The sequence below is a fragment of the Pristiophorus japonicus genome, chromosome 16 (genome assembly GCF_044704955.1).
Source record: "Pristiophorus japonicus isolate sPriJap1 chromosome 16, sPriJap1.hap1, whole genome shotgun sequence".
Taxonomy (NCBI): domain Eukaryota; kingdom Metazoa; phylum Chordata; class Chondrichthyes; family Pristiophoridae; genus Pristiophorus; species Pristiophorus japonicus.
In genome coordinates this window covers 3,583,087-3,594,989 of record NC_091992.1, presented here as the reverse complement: position 1 = coordinate 3,594,989, position 11,903 = coordinate 3,583,087, and positions in this window count along the sequence as shown.

The window sequence follows — 11,903 nt, the reverse complement described above, 5'->3', positions numbered from 1 at the left end:
CCATTCAAATAATATTCCCTTTTACTGTTTTTTTTTCCCAAGGTGGATGACCTCACATTTACCGACATTGTATTCCATCTGCCAAACCTTAGCCCATTCGCTTAACCTATCTAAATCTCTTTGCAGCCTCTCTGTGTCCTCTACACAAGCCGCTTTCCCACTAATCTTTGTGTCATCTGCAAATTTTGTTACACTACACTCTGTCCCCTCTTATAGAAACATAGAAAATAGGTGCAGGAGTAGGCCATTCGGCCCTTCGAGCCTGCACCGCCATTCAAGAAGATCATGGCTGATCACCCACCCCATCACCTCCCCCCCCACTCCCCTCCACACCCCGCGACCCCCCCCAGCCGCAAGGACCACATCCAACTCGCTCCCGAACACATCCAATGAACTGGCATCAACAACACTCTGCGGCAGGGAACCCCACAGGCCAACAACTCCCCGAGTGAAGAAGTCTCTCCCCATCCCAGCTCCAAACAGCCCACCCCCCCATCCCAAGAGCGTGCCCCCCGCCCCCCGGCTCCGGACCCACCCAAAACCGGGAACACTCCCCCCGCACCCAACCCGCCCCGTCCCGTCAGAATCCTTCCCAAATGCCGAACACCCCCGGATGTCGAGCCCCCAGCCCCGGCCACTCTGGAGCCATGCCCCCGCGACATCAACCACACATCCGCCAACCGCCATCTGCGCAGTCAACCCGTCCACCCCACTCCGAACACTCCCCGCATCGAGGCACAGAGCCCCCAGGCCTGCCCCTCCAACACACTTCGCCCCCCCCCCAGACCTCCGTTTGAACTGGTGTTCTCCACTCTCCCGTCCTCTTCCAGGTCACCTATGTATATCGTAAACAGTTGTGGTCCCAGCACCGATCCCTGTGGCACACCACTAACCACCGATTTCCAACCTGAAAAGGACCCATTTATCCCGACTCTCTCCTTTCTGTTAGCCAGCCAATTCTCTATCCATGCTAATACATTTCCTCTGACTCCGCGTACCTTTATCTTTGCAGTAACCTTTTGTGTGGCACCTTATCGAATGCCTTTTGGAAATCTAAATACACCACATCCATCGGTACACCTCTATCCACCATGCTCGTTATATCCTCAAAGAATTCCAGTAAATTAGTTAAACATGATTTCCCCTTCATGAATTCATGTTGTGTCTGCTTGATTGCACTATTCCTATCTAGATGTCCCGCTATTTCTTCCTTAATGATAGCTTCAAGCATTTTCCCCACTACAGATGTTAAACTAACCGGCCTATAGTTACCTGCCTTTTGTCTGCCCCCTTTTTTAAACAGAGGCGTTACATTAGCTGCTTTACAATCCGCTGGTACCTCCCCAGAGTCCAGAGAATTTTGGTAGATTATAACAAATGCATCTGCTATAATTTCCGCCATCTCTTTTAATACCCTGGGATGCACCTCATCAGGACAAGGGGACTTGTCTACCTTGAGTCCCATTAGCCTGTCCAGCACTACCCCCCTAGTTATAGTGATTGTCTCAAGGTCCTCCCTTCCCACATTCCCATGATCAGCAATTTTTGGCATGGTTTTTGTGTCTTCCACTGTGAAGACCGAAGCAAAATAATTGTTTAAGGTCTCAGCCATTTCCACATTTCCCATTATTAAATCACCCTTCTCATCTTCTAAGGGACCAACATTTACTTTAGTCACTCTTTTCCGTTTTATATATCGGTAAAAGCTTTTACTATCTGTTTTTATGTTTTGCGCAAGTTTACATTCGTAATCTATCTTTCCTTTCTTTAATTGCTTTCTTAGTCATTCTTTGCTGTCGTTTAAAATTTTCCCAATCTTCTAGTTTCCCACTAACCTTGGCCACCTTATATGCATTGGTTTTTAATTTGATACTCTCCTTTATTTCCTTGGTTATCCACGGCTGGTTATCCCTTCTCTTACTGCCCTTTTTCACTGGAATATATTTTTGTTGAGCACTATGAAAGAGCTCCTTAAAAGTCCTCCACTGTTCCTTAATTGTGCCACCGTTTAGTCTGTGTTCCCAGTCTACTTTAGCCAACTCTGCCCTCATCCCACTGTAGTCCCCTTTGTTTAAGCATAGTACGCTCGTTTGAGACACTACTTCCTCACCCTCAATCTGTATTACAAATTCAACCATACTGTGATCACTCATTCCGAGAGGATCTTTTATTAGGAGATCGTTTACTATTCCTGTCTCATTATACAGGACCAGAGCATCTTAGTTATTAAAATAGGTTAAAAGAGTTGGGACTCTATACCTTAGACAGGGTAAACTTAGGGGGATCGGATTGAGATTTATAAGATAATGAAGGAAATAGACAGTGTTGCAGCTGACATTTTATTTCAATTACATAGGTTAGGCAGGACCAGGGGTCACACAGTTAAGTTGTATGGGGCTAGATCGAGGTCACACATCGGGAGGGGGGTCTTTTCCCAGAGAACAGTAGACCTCTGGAACAAGCTACCGTTCCATGTGGCGGATGCAGACTCACTGAATTCCTTTAAGCAAAAGCTGGATTTGTTTCTGGCTGTGGCGGAGATCACCTCTTACAGAAGGTAGGTACTGCAGGGAATTTAATGGCCAGAGTGATCTCCTGGACTAGTTTCAATCGCCTAGATGGGTCAGAGAGGAATTTCCCAGATTTTTTTCCCCAAATTGGCCTGGATTTTTCATCTGTCCCAGGAGATCACATGGTTCCGGGTGGGGTGGAGTGTATATGTTGTGATACACAAGGCATTGCAATTGTGGGGGACAGGCTGGGTGGACCAGGTGGTCTTGACCTGTCCATCATTGTTCGTATATTAGGGACAGGACTTGGTCAAAGAAGTCGGCTTTAAGGAGCGTCTTAAGGTGGAGAGAAAGGCGGAGAGATTTAGGGACGGAATTCCAGAGCTTAGGGCCCAGACTGAAGGTACAGCCACTAGTGCTAGGGCGATGAAAATCAGGGATGCAGAAGAGGCCAGAATTGGAGGAGCGTTGATATCTCACGGTGGGGTTTTGCGGGCAATATTCTGTGTAGGCACCTCAAATCGCTGGAGAAGTACCACCAGCGCTGTCTCCGCAAGACCCTGCACATCCACTAGGAGAATAGACACACCAACGTCCGTGTTCTCGCTCAGGCCAACATCCCCAGCATCGAAGCACTGACCACACTTGATCAGCTCCATTGGGCAGGCCACATTGTTCGCATGCCCGGCACGAGACTCCCAAAGCAAGTGCTCTACTCAGAACTCCTACATAGCAAGTGAGCCCCAGGTGGGCAGAGGAAATGTTTCAAGGACACCCTCAAAGCCTCCCTGATAAAGTGCGACATCCCCACTGACACCTGGGAGTCCCTGGTCCAAGACCGCCCTAAGTGGAGGAAGTGCATCCGGGAGGGCGCTGAGCACCTCGAGTCTCGTCGCCGAAAGCATGCAGAAACCAAGCACAGGCAGTGGAAGGAGCGTGCGGCAAACCAGACTCCCCATCCACCCTTTCCTCCAACCACTGTCTGTCCCACCTGTGACAGAGACTGTAATTCCTGTATTGGACTGTTCAGTCACCTGAGAACTCACTTTTAGAGTGGAAGCAAGTCTTCCTCAATTTCGAGGGACTGCCTATGATGAATGTAGGAAACACGGCAGCCAATTTGCACACAGCAAGCCCCCACAAACAGCAACATGATAATGAACCAGATAATCTGTCTTTTAGTGATGTTGGTTAAATATTGGCCAGGACACCGGGGAGAACTCCCCTGCTCTTCTTCAAAATAGTGCCGTGGGATCTTTTACGTCCACTTGAGAGGGCAGACGGGGCCTCGGTTTAACATCTCATCTAAAAGTGTTTGATGCTGTCACTGGGGACTAAATTTCTACAAGTATTGCACTCTCTGATTGCAGTTTTATTTTTAATTTTTGATCAGAAATTCGAAAATTGCCAAAATCCTTGAATTAATCGCAGCAGCTGGATGCATGTAGTAGCACATTATGGCCACTTGATGGTGCTGTAATATAACATCTGTACTTAAAACAACTGCGTGCATTTATATAGCGCCTTTAATGTAGTAAAATGTCCCAAGGCGTTTCATAGGAGTGTTATCAAACAAATAATTGACAACAAGTCAAAGACGGAGGTTTCAGGAGGAGTGACTAAAAACTTGGTGAAAGAAGTAGGTCTAAAAGGAGAGAGGCAGAGAGGTTTAGGGAGGACGTTCCAGAGCTTAGGGTCCAGGCAGCTGAAGGCACGGCCGCCAATGGTGGAGCGATTCAAATAGAGGATGCGCAAGAGGCCAGAATTGGAGGAGTGCAGAGTTCTCGGAAGGTTCTAGGGCTGGAGGAGATTACAGAGTTAGGGAGGGGCGAAGTCATGGAGGGATTTAACTGCGGGAATTTTTAAATCGAGGCATTGCCAGACCAGGAACCGATGTAGCTCAGCGAGCACAGGGGTGATGGGTGAGCGGGACTTGGTGTGAGAGTCGGCACCTTCAGGAACTGTACTCCAGGGAGAGTCGGCACCTTCAGGGACTGTACCCCAGGGAGAGTCAGCACCTTCAGGAACTGTACCCCAGGGAGAGTCAGCACCTTCAGGGACTGTACCCCAGGGAGAGTCGGCACCTTCAGGAACTGTACCCCAGGGAGAGTCAGCACCTTCAGGAACTGTACCCCAGGGAGAGCCAGCACCTTCAGACACTGTACCCCAGGGAGAGTCAGCACCTTCAGGAACTGCACCCCAGGGAGAGTCAGCACCTTCAGGAACTGTACCCCAGGGAGAGTCAGCACCTTCAGGAACTGTACCCCAGGGAGAGCCAGCACCTTCAGGGACTGTACCCCAGGGAGAGTCAGCACCTTCAGGAACTGTACCCCAGGGAGAGCCAACACCTTCAGGGACTGTACCCCAGGGAGAGTCAGCACCTTCAGGAACTGTATCCCAGGGAGAGTTAGCACCTTCAGGGACTGTACCCCAGGGAGAGTCGGCACCTTCAGGAACTGTACCCCAGGGAGAGTCAGCACCTTCAGGAACTGTACCCCAGGGAGAGTCAGCACCTTCAGGAACTGTACCCCAGGGAGAGTCAGCACCTTCAGGAACTGTACCCCAGGGAGAGCCAGCACCTTCAGGGACTGTACCCCAGGGAGAGTCAGCACCTTCAGGAACTGTACCCCAGGGAGAGCCAACACCTTCAGGGACTGTACCCCAGGGAGAGTCAGCACCTTCAGGAACTGTATCCCAGGGAGAGTTAGCACCTTCAGGGACTGTACCCCAGGGAGAGTCGGCACCTTCAGGAACTGTACCCCAGGGAGAGTCAGCACCTTCAGGAACTGTACCCCAGGGAGAGTCAGCACCTTCAGGAACTGTACCCCAGGGAGAGTCAGCACCTTCAGGAACTGTACCCCAGGGAGAGTCGGCACCTTCAGGAACTGTACCCCAGGGAGAGTCAACACCTTCAGGAACTGTACCCCAGGGAGAGTCAGCACCTTCAGGAACTGTACCCCAGGGAGAGTCAGCACCTTCAGGAACTGTACCCCAGGGAGAGCCAGCACCTTCAGACACTGTACCCCAGGGAGAGTCAGCACCTTCAGGAACTGTACACCAGGGAGAGTCAGCACCTTCAGGAACTGTACCCCAGGGAGAGTCAGCACCTTCAGGAACTGTACCCCAGGGAGAGCCAGCACCTTCAGGGACTGTACCCCAGGGAGAGTCAGCACCTTCAGGAACTGTACCCCAGGGAGAGCCAGCACCTTCAGGGACTGTACCCCAGGGAGAGTCAGCACCTTCAGGAACTGTATCCCAGGGAGAGTTAGCACCTTCAGGGACTGTACCCCAGGGAGAGTCGGCACCTTCAGGAACTGTACCCCAGGGAGAGTCGGCACCTTCAGGAACTGTACCCCAGGGAGAGTCAGCACCTTCAGGAACTGTACCCCAGGGAGAGTCAGCACCTTCAGGAACTGTACCCCAGGGAGAGTCGGCACCTTCAGGAACTGTACCCCAGGGAGAGTCAACACCTTCAGGAACTGTACCCCAGGGAGAGTCAGCACCTTCAGGAACTGTACCCCAGGGAGAGTCAGCACCTTCAGGAACTGTACCCCAGGGAGAGCCAGCACCTTCAGGGACTGTACCCCAGGGAGAGCCAGCACCTTCAGACACTGTACCCCAGGGAGAGTCAGCACCTTCAGGAACTGTACACCAGGGAGAGTCAGCACCTTCAGGAACTGTACCCCAGGGAGAGTCAGCACCTTCAGGAACTGTACCCCAGGGAGAGCCAGCACCTTCAGGGACTGTACCCCAGGGAGAGTCAGCACCTTCAGGAACTGTACCCCAGGGAGAGCCAGCACCTTCAGGGACTGTACCCCAGGGAGAGTCAGCACCTTCAGGAACTGTATCCCAGGGAGAGTTAGCACCTTCAGGGACTGTACCCCAGGGAGAGTCGGCACCTTCAGGAACTGTACCCCAGGGAGAGTCGGCACCTTCAGGAACTGTACCCCAGGGAGAGTCAGCACCTTCAGGAACTGTACCCCAGGGAGAGTCAGCACCTTCAGGAACTGTACCCCAGGGAGAGTCGGCACCTTCAGGAACTGTACCCCAGGGAGAGTCAACACCTTCAGGAACTGTACCCCAGGGAGAGTCAGCACCTTCAGGAACTGTACCCCAGGGAGAGTCAGCACCTTCAGGAACTGTACCCCAGGGAGAGCCAGCACCTTCAGGGACTGTACCCCAGGGAGAGTCAGCACCTTCAGGAACTGTACCCCAGGGAGAGCCAGCACCTTCAGGGACTGTACCCCAGGGAGAGTCAGCACCTTCAGGGACTGTACCCCAGGGAGAGTCAGCACCTTCAGGAACTGTATCCCAGGGAGAGTTAGCACCTTCAGGGACTGTACCCCAGGGAGAGTCGGCACCTTCAGGAACTGTACCCCAGGGAGAGTCAGCACCTTCAGGAACTGTACCCCAGGGAGAGTCAGCACCTTCAGGAACTGTACCCCAGGGAGAGTCGGCACCTTCAGGAACTGTACCCCAGGGAGAGTCAACACCTTCAGGAACTGTACCCCAGGGAGAGTCAGCACCTTCAGGAACTGTACCCCAGGGAGAGTCAGCACCTTCAGGAACTGTACCCCAGGGAGAGTCAGCACCTTCAGGGACTGTACCCCAGGGAGAGTCGGCACCTTCAGGAACTGTACCCCACGGAGAGTCAGGAACTGAACCCCAGGGAGAGTCAGGAACTGTACCCCAGCATATTACATATTATAAAACAGTCATGGGGCAGGGGAGAAGGTGCAAAAAAAGATTCAATGGATGATACCAAACTGAGAGGTTATACCCATCAGGAAAGGCAGGACAAGCTGAGGTTCTTTTCTCTGGAAAAGAGAAAGCCGAGGGTGATCCGATAGAGGGCTTTAAGATCATGAGAGTGTTTGATAGAGTAGACTTTGAGAAGATGAAGAAAGGAGGAGGAAAAGTGACCCTTCAGAGGAATTCTGACCGAGTTCTGGAAAGAGGTATTGCTGTTATGAAATCTTCCTTTATTAACGCTGTCAGACTCCTTAAAGATTAAATGCGTGCTGATTTATCTAACAAAACACGCTCTTAATGCAGTAATTTTTTAGATACTTGAGGGGGGGGGAGACCCAAAACCAGAACCAAAACAGGGGAACCTTCTTTACCCAGAGAGGGGTGAGAATGTGGAGCTCGCTGCCACAGGGAGGGGTTGAGGTGAATAGTATCGATGTATTTAAGGGGAGGCTGGATAAACACATGGGGGAGAAAGGAATAGAAGGATATGGTGAGGGGGGGAGATGGAGAGGGTGGGAGGGGGCTGGTGTGGAGCATAAACCCCGGCACGGAGCGGGGGGGGGGGGGGGGGGGGCCGGACACTCGGCACGGAGCAGGGGGGCCGGACACTCGGGGTAATTCTGTATATTCACTAAAAAGGATATAAAGTGTGTGTGGGAGAGTGAGTGGGGTGCAGGGGGTGCTTTGTGCCGGGGACCGTGGCCAATTGAATCTTGGCACAACCAGCTTCCCCTTTAATTTAAATGACGTGACTTCCAACATCTGGAACTGATTTCAGAAACATCACTTAACCGTTTCAGTCTGTCTGTTCGGCAGCCTGCCACAGGGGGGGGGGCGGGGGGCAGGAGCGGGGGCGGGGGATGTAACCCACTCCCGCCCGGCCCGGCCCCAGCGGCCCACGCAATTAACATCTGCACATACCCCGCACCCCGTCTCATTCACACCCTGGTGGAACTTTACCCCCCCATCAACCCCCCCTCCCCCCTCCTCTACACACTCCCCCCAACCCCACTCCCCTCAACCCCCTCCCTCCCCTCCCCATCCCCCCACCGCATCCACCCCTTCCCCAACCATCCTCTCCTCCCCATCCCCTCCCCAACCTCCCTCACCGCACCCCCTCCCCCCTCCACACACTCCCCCCCCACCGCATCCTCCCCTCCCCCCAACTCCCCTCCCCTAACCCCTCCCCTCCCCAACCCCCTTCCCCCACCCACTCCCCCAACCTCCTACCCCACTCCGCTCCCCCACCCCAATCCCCACCCACTCCCCTCCCTCAACCCCCCTCGCTGCACACACTCTCCTCCCCCACACACCGCATCTCCTCCTCCTTCCCCTTCCCCACCCCCTCACCTCCCCCAATCCCCTTCCCTCAACCCCTCCACTCTCCTCCTCCACTCCCCTCCTCCTCCCTATCACTCCCCTGCTCACCCCCTCCACTCCCCTCTCCCCCCCCCCTCTCACCCACCTAACTCGTTTCCCTCCCCTACCCCCTACCCCCTACCCTATCCGCACCACCCCTTCGCTCTCCACTGCGTTCCCCTCCCGCCGCTCCTCTAACTCCTCACTCTCCCCCACCGCGTTCCCCCCCAGTGCTGGGGGTGGATGGGGCAAGGACCGAGGCTGCCCATTTCGGGTGGTCAACTGAAAAGCTGGGTGTAAATGAGGCCCCGGGGCTTGGAACTGATGGGGGAGGGTGGGGGGGAGACGAGTTTGCCGCGTGTCCCAGCTCACTCCCCCTCCCCTCCCCTCCCCGTCCTGAAACCAGCCCCAGTGAGAGTCCCACTCTTCCTGTTCATTCATTGGCGAGTGGCAATAAAACCCTGCAGCATCGAGGGACGATGTTGCACAGAAATAAAACGTCTCCAGCCGATCGGACCAGTCACGGCAGCACACTCATTTAGCGGCAGTGCAGTGTGGGAGGACATGATAAATGGTTTTGTTTTTCAGTTCTGATTTCATTTGAAAGCACTCTTCATTTCTCCCAGGCACGAACGTCAATAAATATTTTAACACAAGGAAAAAATGAGATTGGCAGTGAGGCCTGTTCCAGCCGTCACTCATCTGCGATCCATCTCTCTTCACCTCCTGCCTGAAAGATTGAGAATTATTAGTCCCCGAACCAGCGCCCTTCTGAATTTCTGGTACCAGTTACAGGTTCCCAAAAACGTTGGCTCATCCAAAACTCGGCTGCCCCGTGTCCTAACTCGCACAGAGTCCCGCTCACCCATCACCCCCTGTGCTCACTGCCCCGTGTCCTAACTTGCACCCAGTCCCACTCACCCATCACCCCCTGTGCTCACTGCCCCGTGTCCTAACTCGCACCGAGTCCCGCTCACCCATCACCCCCTGTGCCCTGTACCCCGTGTCCTAACTCGCACCGAGTCCCACTCACCCATCACCCCCTGTGCCCTGTACCCCGTGTCCTAACTCACACCGAGTCCCACTCACCCATCACCCCCTGTGCTCACTGCCCCGTGTCCTAACTCGCACCGAATCCCGCTCACCCATCACCCCCTGTGCCCTGTACCCCGTGTCCTAACTCGCACCGAGTCCCACTCACCCATCACCCCCTGTGCTCACTGCCCCGTGTCCTAACTCACACCGAGTCCCACTCACCCATCACCCCCTGTGCTCACTGCCCCGTGTCCTAACTCACACCGAGTCCCACTCACCCATCACCCCCTGTGCTCACTGCCCCGTGTCCTAACTCACACCGAGTCCCACTCACCCATCACCCCCTGTGCTCACTGCCCTGGGTCCTAACTCACACCCAGTCCCACTCACCCATTACTCCCTGTGCTCACTGTCCCGTGTCCTAACTCGCACCGAGTCCCGCTCACCCATCACCCCCATGTGCTCACTGACCCCGTGTCCTAACTCGCACCAAGTCCCACTCACCCAGCACCCCCTGTGCTCACTGCCCCGTGTCCTAACTCACACCCAGTCCCACTCACCCATTACTCCCTGTGCTCACTGTCCCGTGTCCTAACTCGCACCGAGTCCCACTCACCCATCACCCCCTGTGCCCTGTACCCCGTGTCCTAACTCGCACCGAGTCCCACTCACCCATCACCCTCTGTGCTCACTGCCCCGTGTCCTAACTCGCACCGAGTCCCGCTCACCCATCACCCACCGTGCTCACTGACCTCCCTATCTCTGTAATCTCCTCCAGCCCTACAACCCTCCGAGATCTGCACTCCTCCAATTCTGGTCTCTTGAGCATCCCCATATTTTAATTGCTCCACCATCGGTGGCCGTGACACCATCAGTTGCCTGGGCCCCAAGCTCTGGAACTCCCTCCCTAAACCTCTCTACCTCGCTCTCCTCCTTTAGAATGCTCCTTAAAACCTATCTCTTTGACCCAGCTTTTGGTCACCTGTCCAAATATCTCCTTATGTGGTTCGGTGAAGCACCTTGGAACGTTTTACTTATTTAAAGGCGCTATATAAATGAAAGTTGTTGTTGTCCTGCCCTCCTTTATAGGGGAAACACCACTATTTTAATATTTGGATCCAAAATGTCAGATTATGGACACATTTTATCCTGAGTTGTGCCACTGGTGAGGGATCCCACTGACCGCTGACCACTCCCCACTCCCCACTCCCCACTGACCACTCCCCACTGACCCCTCCCCACTGACCACTCCTCGCTCCCCACTCCCCACTGATCGCTCCCCACTGACCCCTCCCCACTAACCACTTCCCGCCCCCCACTGACCGCTCCCCACTGACCACTCCCCACTGACCACTAACCATTCCCCACTGACCACTCCCCACTCCTCGCTCCCCACTGACCACTCCCCACTGACCGCTCCCCACTCCCCACTGACCGCTCCCCACTCCCCACTGACCACTAACCACTCCCCGCCCCCCACTGACTGCTCCCCACTCCCCACTGACCACTAACCACTCCTCACTGACCACTCCCCACTGACCACTCCCCACTGACCACTCCACACTGACCATTCCCCACTGACCACTCCCCACTCCTCGCTCCCCACTGACCACTCCCCACTCCCCACTCCCCATTGACCACTCCCCACTGACCACTCCCCACTCCCCACTGACCACTCCCCACTGACCACTTCCCACTGACCACTCCCCACTAACCACTCCCCACTCCCCACTGACCACTCCCCACTGACCACTCCCCACTCCCCACTGACCACTCCCCACTGACCACTAACCACTCCCCACTGACCACTAACCACTCCCCACTGACCACTTCCCACTGACCACTTCCCACTGACCACTCCCCACTGACCACTCCCCACTCCTTGCTCCCCACTCCCCACTGACCACTCCCCACTGACCACTCCCCACTGACCACTCCCCGCTTCCCACTGACCACTCCCCACTGACCACTCCCCACTGACCACTCCCCGCTCCCCACTGACCACTCCCCACTGACCACTCCCCACTCCCCACTGACCACTCCCCGCTCTCTACTGACCACTCCCCGCTCCCCACTGACCACTCCCCGCTCCCCACTGACCACTCCCCACTCCCCACTCCCCACTGACCACTCCCCACTCTCCACTGACCACTCCCCACTGACCGTTCCCCACTGACCACTCCCCGCTCTCCATTGACCACTCCCCGCTCCCCACAGACCACTCCCCACTCCCCGCTGACCACTCCC